Raw genomic sequence first — 11,810 nt, 5'->3', positions numbered from 1 at the left:
GATTCCGACCACGGACAAAGCAGCTCGTCACCCGACGTCACTGGCTCTGCCTCGTCCGTCTGTGACAGCGGCTCGCATGATCATGGCGGACGGCAAGAGCAGACGACGGCACGGACGCTAGGGAAGACCGGTTGTGGTAAGCCTCCACCTCTCACTCACGCACGGTCGCCCTCTCGTTGCTTTCACCTCCCTCGCAAGAGCGAGGCAAGTGCCGCTCCCAGCACCTCCACCAGCACAAAGGAAATGGGCAGACGATGGAACCGTGCCAGCCACACCAATGATGATGATAATTTGCTGAATATTCCCTCTATATACGGTTGGCACCATGTCGACGCCCCGAAAATCACCCCGCATGGAAGATTGGTTGGAAGGTAGGAGCGTCCCCGTTGAAACGGGGTGGTGGCGGTTGCCACCATGCTCGGCTTTTTTTCTTTATTATTGTTTAACTGTGCTGTAAGTTATTAAAATTAGCCATTTTCTTTAAATAAGTCTTCTTGCACTTATAACCGTATGTCACCTCTCTGCTTTTGAGCCACCGATCTTCCAATCGCTTTTTGCTAATTTCCACCGCAGATTTTACTTACATGACCACCGTTATCTTTAAATCCTAGAGCCTCAGGAAGGGTGTCTGTGCCTGCATCGACATCGGGATCGATACCATAACATTTGAGTATGAGGTGTTCAATTGTTTAAGATAGCACATATGTGTCATCTTCTTCGTTAAATTTATTTTTGTAGCTGTGCGTTCTAAGACACCTCTAGCCAGCTTCAAAGAGTCGGACACTGCTTCTTGAGTTATCATAAAACGCTTCCTTCATCATCTGCCTTTTCCAGTATCGATATAGTTCTACACTATGCTTATTTTCAATTGAACCTTCTGCATTTTTAACCTGTCGTTTAATGCTCTTTTTTTTCTCCATTCTCGTGTCCGGCATACTTATAGGTTAGTTTCTTAATTCTGCGGCATTGCGAGACAACGCTCTTTGTGCATAGGTATTTAAATACCTTACCTGCCCACCTGTTATCGTCCAATTTCCTCAGGCGTTCTTCATATAGTATTTTACTCTGAGGTTCCCGTGCTTCGAACGATGCCCAGCCCATAACCCGCTGCACTGTCTGGTTTGTAGTTTTCTCGTGTGCACCTAATGCTAATCTTCCAACAGCTCTCTGATTTACTTCTAATCTGGACTGAACTTCTGCCCTTAAGCACAGAACCGCATTCTCGGAAGTAAGCCCCTGCGCCATTATTCCTTTCTAAATACCTCTCAGAACTTCATATTTGTTGTGCCCCCACAATTCCTTGTGTTTAATTATCCCAGAATCTCTTCGCCCTTTTGCCATAAGAGACTGTTCTTGCTTTTCCCTGTACATCTGCCTTTCGTCTACCCATACCCCGAGATATTTATATTCGGCCACTCGTGGTATTTCATGACTTTGTACAGTAAGCACCTGAGTAGTTGTATCGTTGAAAATTACCACACCTAACTTAGTTGCGCTAATTGAGTCTCCTTCGTCTCCACAGCAATTAAACAGAGTTTGCAAATCTGCCTGGCTATCTGCTAACAGTAAATATCATCCGCATACATTAAACCCTGCTGTCGTTGCCCAACTACATTTCCCCCTTAATCTGTACGACAGATTATACTCTTCTTTCTATAGTTATGATATAAAGCATGAACAGCAGCGGTGATAGAGGACAACTTTGCCTTAACCTTTTGTGTACCTCGACAGTTGTCGTAATCTGAATTCCTTACCATGTTATTTCAACTTTATTTTCTCGATAAATTTCCTGTCGAAAATCAATTACCTCATGACCGATACATTCAACATTTAATATGTTCCACAGGAGTTCCCTGTTCACGTTGTCGTATGCACCGCTATTTGTCCAGGAAGGCTGAATACAGAGGTCTGTTTTCCGCCTTAGCTATTTCTATGAATTGCGTAAGCATGATCAGGCTATCATATAAGCGCCTACCCCTTCTGGAACCGTTCTAAACCTCTCCGAGTATTTCATTACTTTCTACCCATGACTGCATTTTTAATTTCACCGGCGCATCGCTAACCTGTATCGCTGGTTTGCGCAATCGTACAAAAGTGTCCCCATCATAGTAAAAGAGGAAATAAGCGAAAATGCATGTAATTGAGTTTATTCAGGGAGCTCCGTCGAGGACGAGGGTGCACTCTCAGGAGTTGAACTTCTGAAAGCAAAGCAGGCTGCAGCTCAGGCGGCAGTGTGCAACCCGCGCGCCCATTTTTCCCTTGCGAAGCGTGCGCCATCCGTGGACGAGGAAGAGCCAGTGACGTCGGGTCAGGTGGTGCAGCGCCCACACCTGGACGAAACTGATTTCGTCCGTCGTGTGAATTGGCCTTTGCCGCTTTCTAGCTTTTGGGCACCGAGCCAACACCATCTAGAGGATTTGAAAGGTTGCTGCTCGAGCGACGCACAAAGAGCTTGGGAAGCTGGTTTGCAGCGACCACGCAGGTCGGTCGTGTGCGTGGTCGGCGGGTGGGCCGGAGTTGCGGGAGGTCGCACTGTTTACTTGGAGCTTATGAAAGTAACCGTCGAGTGTTAAAATTAAGGAGGAAAGTTTTGAACTGAGCTTGAAGAGGCGCTTTATATTCAAACCAGTTTTGCCTGTGGCATAATAAGCAACGTTTTGAGAAAACGCTTTGGGCCGCATCCGTTCTGCAAGACCTGCGCAGCGCGCCGACTTCCTGTACATACATAACATATATATAATACCAATGTGCTGTACAGGCAGGCATTCAGAGGTAAGAAGGTGGGTGTAGATGGAAAAATGATCTGGCAGGCTATGCCATCAGTTACTGCGGAGGCGAATTCATATTTTATTGCGACAGCACTTAAAGCCTCATCGGATAAAAATTGCTCATTGGCAGACGAGGTATGAGGTTAAAGCAATAGAAAGATCCTTAAAGGCCTTACCGCCACGAGCGGAATTCCGAACCCTCAGTGGCGCGAACGGGTCAGTTTCGCTGACCGATATGCATTACACCATTAAGCCATCGCCGAACTCTAACATCCCACCTGTTAAATTGCCGAGGTCTCCCGCAGTGCTCTTGATGTCGTCGTCTCCATGAGCTTCCAACCTTGCGCAATTTTAGTCCAAAAGGAAGGGAACGTGGTCACTCAGATCATGGAAGCACCATCTAACGCCCATGCATCGTGTATGCCCAAGCATCTAATTAGCATGAAGCCATGCCTTCACCGGCAGCGTGGATGTGTGCATTGCGCACATCCATTTATTTTTGTTTATGCCCCTGTAAAGCAGCGTTAGAAGGCTATTTTTCCTGTCGCTAGTCGACCATTTGTGCTCGTATCGTATAATCATGGTGTTGGATGATTTCAGTTGTGTTTGTAGGGCTGAAGACCGAGCAGTGTTAAGTAAGCGTTATGCCCTAGTGCTGCTTTATGTACTCATTTGGCATGCGAATACAACCTTGCGGATGTTTGGAAAGATAAGGAAGACAACATTCATTTCACTCCTTTTCACTGTTCCTCTAGTACTCGGCTTGACAGGATTTACGTTTCAGCAGACATGTTAGCCAGAGTTTTTGATTCCTAGTTGCGGCCCATATTCTTCAGTGATCACTGCATGGTGTCTCTTCAGATAGGGAAGTAAAGACGGCCCATACTCCATCCTCGATGGGTGCTTTGGATGTTGAATAGCTGTCTGCATGTTAGATGAAATCGTCAAATGTGCTGTACCTACTTGCCTGAAGGAGACATGGTCAGGCGGTGATCTCTCAGCTTTGGAAAAATGGGACTTATTTAAACTAGAAACAAAAAACTTGGCTATTGACGCCTCAGCAAGAATCGAATTTTTGAAGAGACTGCGCTGTATTTCTCTTTGTCTAGCGTAAGGAAGCTAGAGAATGCGGAAAGGCGTCGAATCAGACAGATGCCTATCTTATGCCCTCCAGTGTCTCCAGAATTTAAGATTCACAACTAATTGTTTACTTAACACTTTAACCACTCATCAGCGACACAAGCAGCAACACTGCGCTAAAGGATTTCGCCTCACCGCACTTAAGGTCAACAAAGTGCCCTCCTGAATTTTTTTAACACAAGTGTTTGGGACACACAGGCTCCTGGGTCCCGCACGACCCCCTACACTCAAGCGTTCATGTTCCTACGGTCCACGACGCCGGCAGCCCGGTCCGTGGCAGTCTTCTGCCGGACCGGATCCTCAGAGCGTAGAAAGATCTCCCAGTCCCACAAGCTGGAGGTGCTCAGGCCTCGTCTGCCGGGCAATAGAATGTAGGCGAAGGTGGCGGTGGGGTGGTTGCAGCGGCTTCAAGAGGGGTTGCTGATCGTTTGGTGGCAGCGATGCCTAGTATAAGGAGGGATTGTAGGGTTCGCGTCGGAAGGCGGCGCCATAGGGTTTGGTGGCAATTGTCAAGTAAGTGATGTGGCGGTGGGTATAGCTGTCTCTCGGCTCGGTGAGCCTGAGTCAGCTCACTGAACGTGCTCATGCACTCACCGCCTGTGCTTGGTGTACCAGACCTCGGGCTAAGCTATAGGTGGCCTCGTTACCGGGGTTCCCCGAATGCGCTTCGCCTTTCCCTCTCATAAAGACGTGTTTAGAGTATTCTGAGGAACCAGCGCAGAAGTCATGTTCCGTAATGGAACCTTGATCATGTATCGAAGATAAGATGCTCTTCTGACGAGTCCAAGTTGCTAAAAGAGAACGATTTGTACTTAGAGCAGGTAGTAACCGCAGATCAGGATCACGAAAGTGAAATAACTAGAAGAATAAGAATGGGGTGGAGCACATTTGGATGGTAGTCGATAATGATGACTGGCCGTTCGCCAACATCCGTCAAGACAAAAGTATATGACAGCTGCATTTTACTGGTACCCACCAAAGGGACAGAAACGTGAAGTCTAACGAAAACAGCGAGCTGTTGAAAGAAAAGAATAATGATAGCTGTAACCTTAAGAGACAGGAAGAGGGCGGAGTGGGTCAGTGATCAAGCACGGGTTAATGACATCCTAGTCGAAGCCAAGAGAGAGAAATAGGCTAGGCGAGGGCATGTAATACGAAAGCAAGATAACGACTTGATTCCAAGGGAAGGAGAGCAAAGCAGGGGGCCACAGAAAGTTAGGGGTGGATAAGATTAAGAACTTTGCGGGGATAGGGCGACTGCAGCTGGCAGAGGCCAGCTTGGAGAGATATGGGAGATGCCTTTGTCCTGCAGTGGGCGCAGTTAGGCTACGCCCACTGCAGCCACCCTTTGCCAGCTGCATCCACCCCTTGCCTACAAACTTCTTAATCTCATCCGCCCAGCTAACCTTCTGCCGCCCCCTGCTACGCTTACTTTCTCTTGGAATCCGCTCCGTTACCCTTAAGGACCAGCGATTATCTTGCCGTCGCATTACATGCCCTGCCCAAGCCCATTCCTTTCTCTTGATTTCGGCTAGGATGTCATTAACCCGTGTTTGTTCCCTCACCCGATCTGCCCGCTTCCGGTCTCTTAACGTTATACCTATCATTTTTCTTTCCATGGCTCGCTGCGTTGCCCTTAAGTAATTTGAACTCTTTTCGTTACCCTCCACGTTTCTGCCCTCTAGGTGAGTACCGCTAAGATAAAGCTGTTGTACACTTTTCTCTTGAGGGAAATTGGTAAGCTGCCACTCACAATCTGCGAGAACTTGCCATATGCGCTCCACTCCATTCTTCTCCTTCTAGTTATCTCTCTCTCATGACCCTGGTCAGCGGTCACTACCTGCCCTAAGTAGACGTATTCCATCACAACTTCCAGGCTCTCGCTTCCAATTGTGAACTGTTGTCCCCTTGCTAGGCTGTTGAACATTACCTTGGTTTTCTGCATGTTAATTTTTAGACCCATCGTTCTGCTCTGCCTGTCTAACTCATTGATCATGATTTGCAGTTCACCTCTTGAGTGACTCAACAAGGCAATGTCATCAGTGAATCGGAGATCATTTAGGTATTCTTCATTTATTATTATTCCCAACTGTTCCCAATCCAGGCCTCGGAATACCTCCTCTAAACATGCGGTGAACAGCATTGGCGAGATCGTGTCTCCTTGCCTGACGCCCTTCCTTATTGGAATTTTATTACTGACATTATGGAGGACTACAGTAGCTGTGCAGTTGCTATATTTATCTTCCAGTATTTTGACATAAAGCTCTTCTACCCCCTGATTACGCAATGCCTGCATGACTGCTGAGGTTTCCACTGAGTCAAATGCTTTCTCGTAATCAATGAAAGCTATATATAGAGGTTGGTTATATTCTGCGCATTTCTCTATCACCTGATTGACAGTGCGAATATGATGTACTGTGGAATGTCCTTTACGAAAGCCTGCCTGATCATGTGGTTGATTGAAGTCTAAGGTTGCCCTGACTCTATTAGCGATTACCTTAGTAAATACTTTGTAGGCAACGGATAGTAAACTGATCGCCCTGTAATTTTTCAAGTCCTTGGCGTCTCCCTTCTTATGAATTAAGATAATGTTTGCATTCTTCCAAGCTTCTGGTACAGTCGAGGTCATAAGGCATTGCGTATACAGGGTGGCCAGTTTTTCTAGCACGATGTCCCCTCCATCCTTCAACAGATCTGCTGTTACCTGATCCTCCCAGCTGCTTTCCCTCTTTTCATTGCTTCTAAGGCTTTCTTTACTTCATCTTTCGTTACTGGCGGGATGACGCATTGCTGCGCACTGCTGTCTTTGTCATTAACGATCTGATTACATTGGCTACTGTACAGGCCTGTGTAGAACTCTTCGACTACGTTAACTATCTTATCCATATTGATAATTACATTGCCCTGCTTGTCTCTTAATGCATACATTTGGTTTTACCTATGCCTAGTTTCCTCTTCACTGCTTTTAGGCTACCTCCGTTTTTTAGAGCATGCTCGATTCTCTTCATATTAAACTTCCTTACGTCGGCTACCTAGCGCTTATTTATTAACTTTGATAGCTCTGTTAGTTCTATTCTGTCGGGAGGGTTAGACACCCTCATGCTTTGGCGCTTCTGAATCAGACCTTTCGTCACCTGTGATAGGTTTCCGGAATCCTGTCGAACTGTCCAACCGCATACTTCTACTGCGCACTCCGTAATTATTGATGTCAGATTATCGTGCATTGTATGAACATCAAGATCGTCTTCCTCAGTTAAAGTCGAATATCTGTTTTGCAGCGCTATCTCTAACTCCGGTGCTTTCCCTCCTACAGCTAACTCGTTAATGGTCTTCCTCTTCACTAGCTTCTTCCGTTCCCTCTTCAAGTCTAAGCTAATTCGAGACCTTACCATTTTGTGGTCGCTACAACGCACCTTTCCGAGGACGGCCACATCCTGAATGATGCCAGGTTTAGCGCATAGTATGAAGTCGATTGAAGGCTGATCGTGGTGATCTGTAATTCTCAACGCGCATATTACCTCGGCCTCATTTCAGATGGCGCGAATCAAATATCACGACTGTAGTACCACACTCTGAAAGTCAGTCACTGGTTTTGGCATTGAAAGTAAGGACACAGTGGAGGAGTTCTGTGAAGTGGAATGCTGTTTTAATGGTGCAGAAACAAATGATAACGCGCTAACTATACGCACATCCTCAATAATGAGCAGTTGAGTTTTGGCAGGAAAGGCTCATAAGGAAAATAAAAACTGTTAATTTACAAAAGACAACAATTTACCATCAAGGTTTGGGGCTGGAAATTCAACACATAACAGCTTCGTTGACGTGCACACTTTTCAGTCACTTTTTTTTTCTTTTCAGTACTCCAAAACAAAGACGCACGCATCAAGCCGCCCTCGAGATTAAAGAAGGGGGAGAGCCGTACCAAAAAACACTCACACGGTGTTCACTGCTAGCAGCGTCACTTATTTGTCGATAAAAACGCTTTTCAACTGTAGTTCACACGCACCGCACCACAAAAGCAGAAGCTCCCCTGTGATGCAGGGAAGACAGGTTTTCAAAAGTCCGGCGCTTCACAACTGTCACCTCACAGCAGTTCGCGACGGCCGTTAGGAATGATATCAGCAGTGTGCGACGTAAATAATGAGATCATTGTTGCCCACACGAGGGTAGGTAACCGAGCAGCTATAACTTGCTTTCCAAAGGTGTGCTCGGGACATTTTCTGAGCATTCTCTTTTTGTTGATGGTGTTGTTTCGTGGGCCAGTTCTGCGGAGAGATCAATCAGAAGGCGGCAGAAATCGCCTGGTAGTCCTCTGATGACGGCACCACCACTCATTGATACGGGGCCGCAGTCACTTCCTGGCCTCCACTTCAAAGACGATGTCGTAGGTAGGTGCACCCGCACCAGTCCTGATGGATAGAAGTTTCAGGTGTAGAAGCCTGACGTCCGATAAAGCTCGCTTGGACAGCAGAGGCGACGCCACTGCTGTGCACCTTTATGGTCGGCAAACCATGCCGCTGTCGCCGGTTGTCGTAGTCACGGTTTAAACAATACACAATCTGCGAAGACAGAGAATTAACAAAGAAAAAGAGATTGAAATTTTGACGTTCAGGGTGTCAACAACCTAAAGATGAAAAACCAACTAGCCACCATTGCCGCATTGCTTGAAATTTTGTGTTGTGTCGCTACAAAGAGCAGGGCACACTCTCTGAAAACATTGAGAGTTGCAAAGGGGGCTAATGTATATTAGGTCACCTGTAACTTGAGCTTGCAGCCCAGCCTTTGTCCATGCCTACAGAACATACTACGGATACATAGTCCCAGTACACATCAACATAAACACATCGTAACCAAAAGCGCAGGAAAGTGTTGAAGGCCGGAAAATAACAAAAAAAAAACACAATACGAGCACCGAAAAATGTCGCGAAATGTTTGGGGTAGTGATCTATAGACAGTGGTTATTCGACGTCGCTAATAGGCAGAATTTATTAAAATCCTTATTTGGGCATTAGTACTGGGTGCCTGTAGAAGCAGCAGCAAACAGAGCTTTAGGTTAAGCCTCGTTGATAAGTTTCTAACCATTTGCACAAAGATGTCGTAAGTTGAATCATTTACAGCGGCGCCAATTATGTGAAGTCTAGTTGGTGAATCGGACAAGAAATAAATGCGCCCCGTTGGCTTGATGGATATATGATATTCAGCAGCAGAGCCCAAAGGACGCAGAGTTGAATCCCAACAGTGACAGCCGGATTTTCATGAATGCGAAATGTTAAACGCCTAGAAATTGTGCCGGAATACGTCTACTTAGGGCAGGTAGTGACAGCTAATCCGGATCATGAGATGGAGATAACTAGAAGGATAAGAATGGGGTGGAGCGCATATGGCAAATTCTCGCAGATCATGAGTGGCAGTTTACCAATTTCCCTCAAGAGGAAAGTGTACAACAGCATAATCTTACCGGTACTCACCTACGGGGCAGAAACGTGGAGGCTAACGAAAAGAGTTCAGCTTAAGTTAAGGACAACGCAGTGAGCCATGGAAAGAAAAATGATAGGTGAAACGTTAAGAGATCGGAAGCGGGCAGAGTGGGTGAGGGAACAAACACGGGTTAATGACATCATAGTCGAAATCAAGAGAAAGAAATGGGCTTGGGCAGGGCATGTAATGCGAAGGCAAGATAACCGCTAGTCTTGAAGGGTAACGGAGTGGGTTCCAAGAGAAAGTAAGCGTAGCAGGGGGTGGCAGAAGGTTAGATGGGCGGATGAGATTAAGAAGTTTGCAGGCAAAGGGTGGATGCAGCTGGCAAAGGATAGGGTTAATTGGAGAGACATGGGAGAGGCATTTGCCCTGCAGTGGGTGTAGTAGGGCTGCTGCTGCTGCTGGTGATGATGATGATGACTGCCCGAAGTTGTGCGTTAAAGCTGTGTGGATGGAAGTTATCAGGGGCTACCGCTGCGGCGTCTCTCGTAGCGCATGCGCACCTTTGGGACGTTAAACACCATACGTGATACCACTACTACACAAACAGCGAACAGCGTGTAGGCGTAGATGACTGCAGGGACCAACTGAGGTCACTGGAAAATGCATCTGCCGCGCATTGGACTTCAATCCATGGATTACGAATTCATAAGGGCTCGATTGCGGCACTGGTGTTCGGGTTTGTGGAAAATAAGCTTGCGGCTTGACTTGAATCATAACAGCGAGAAGCTGACGCCGGTGGTTGGCTTTCCCACGAGGTGTATCATGTTTTAAGCTTGGCATCACGCTCAGCTTGATCTTGTCCCCGCTCACGCTTACGCCCCAGGCCAAGGGTAGGAAACCCCAGTAAGTGACTGTCTCGACTTCTCCGTGCACCAGATGACAGAACAACCTTTGTTTCGAGAGGGAGAGAGAAATACAAACGGACTGGCAGGGAGGTTAACTAGGCAGCACCCGGTATGCTACCCTACACGTGGGAAGGGGAATGGAGGGAGAGATATAAAGGGGAGAGAACAAAGGGAGATGATCGCTTTTCCACATGTCTGTTGGCCATTACTTGCAGGGTACACAGGACACACACTGATAGTTCACAACCTTGCACTGAGTCCTGAGTCGTTCAAGAACTTGAAAAGTGCCTTCAAAGCTGTCCTCTGTGATTTAGGCTTACTCCGAGGACCCAGAATCTTGGCTTCAGTAAAGGGCCGAGGGTCTAAGGGGCGGAGTGTTGCAGCCAGGAGTGCACGCTCACGCTGAAACCGAGGGCAGTTACAAAGAAGGTGTTCTATAGTTTCGTCGCACCCACAGATCTCACACGCAGGAGAGTCTGCCATTGCCATTAAGTGGGAGTAGGCATTTGTGAACGCCACTCCCAGCCACATGCGACACAACAGCGTAGAATCGCAGCGGGAGAGGCCGGACGGAGGACTGAGTCGGAGTAAGGGGTCGAGCGGTGCAGACGACATGTGGAGTTGCCAAAAGAAGACCATGACGCTAAAATCTCTTTTCAGTCAAGCATTCGCAGATGTCTTGCTGCGTCGGCCCTTGTCAACGATACCTGGACAATGATGGCACTGCCGTGAGCTGCTCGAGCTGCAGCGTCAGCTGCGTCGTTTCCGACAATGTCGCAGTGTCCCGGCATTCACTGGAAGATGATGTCATGACCCTCTTCCTGCGCCTGGTGTTGGAGATGTCTTAATTCAGCTATGAGTTGATCGTGATCGCCATGGCGTAAAGCAGAATTAAGACACTGTAAGGCTGCTTTTGAGTCACAGAACACAGCCCATTTGTGGGGGTGTTTGTGCACCGATTTATTGCACAGCCGCACGAAGAGCGGCCAATTCTGACCTGGTAGAGGTTGTCCGATGCGAAGTTTGCTTCATAATACTGGTCTGTCTCGCAGGAATGACCACGGCGTAGGTTGACCTTTTCCCTGAGACCGAACCATCTGTATATACATGAGGTCGGTCACTATATGCGGCGTGGAGTAGGTAGAGTGTCAACTGTTAAATGGCTGTTGTCGATAAGTTCGATTTTTTCGTTATGCCCGAAATTGTAAGGCGCACGTATGGCTCCGGCAGACACCACAGTGCAGAAGAAGGCCGTGCTGCTGGGGTGAACTGTGATGGGATGGACGACTGATGGGCTGCTATAACCTTTGAAAACGCGGCGTGTGGTCTTTGATCCGCCACTGACACGAGGTGGTGCTGGAGAATCCTTGTTAGATGCCGTATGTGGATCCGCAGGGTGTCAAGGGCTATATCCGTCGAGAGTGGGTAGTCCTGGGCGATTGCAATGGTAGCAACTGTTGATGCGCTGGGAGAGAGACCCAGGCATGTGCGAAGTGCCTGACTTTGTATAGTTTAGAGGGCACGCAAATTAGTCTTCACCTAGACCTGTGTTTAAAAACGAATAATTCCTGTGCAT

At 47.4% G+C, this 11,810-nt stretch overlaps 1 protein-coding gene across 1 annotated transcript in view; it reads right to left on the bottom strand.

Moving 5' to 3' along the window:
• Positions 1-7,532: 7,532 nt before the first annotated feature.
• Positions 7,533-11,810, bottom strand: part of LOC144123382 (calcitonin gene-related peptide type 1 receptor-like) — a 44,363-nt gene continuing 40,085 nt past the window's right edge. Inside the window, exon 15 of the mRNA XM_077656224.1 lies at positions 7,533-8,467. The gene's annotated coding sequence lies outside the window, so the exon portion shown is untranslated. The remainder of the gene's footprint in view (positions 8,468-11,810) is intronic.

This window comes from Amblyomma americanum, chromosome 3, assembly GCF_052857255.1.
Source record: "Amblyomma americanum isolate KBUSLIRL-KWMA chromosome 3, ASM5285725v1, whole genome shotgun sequence".
Taxonomy (NCBI): domain Eukaryota; kingdom Metazoa; phylum Arthropoda; class Arachnida; order Ixodida; family Ixodidae; genus Amblyomma; species Amblyomma americanum.
The sequence above is the reverse complement of the archived record's forward strand: the minus strand, read 5'-3'. Positions and strand labels throughout refer to the sequence as shown.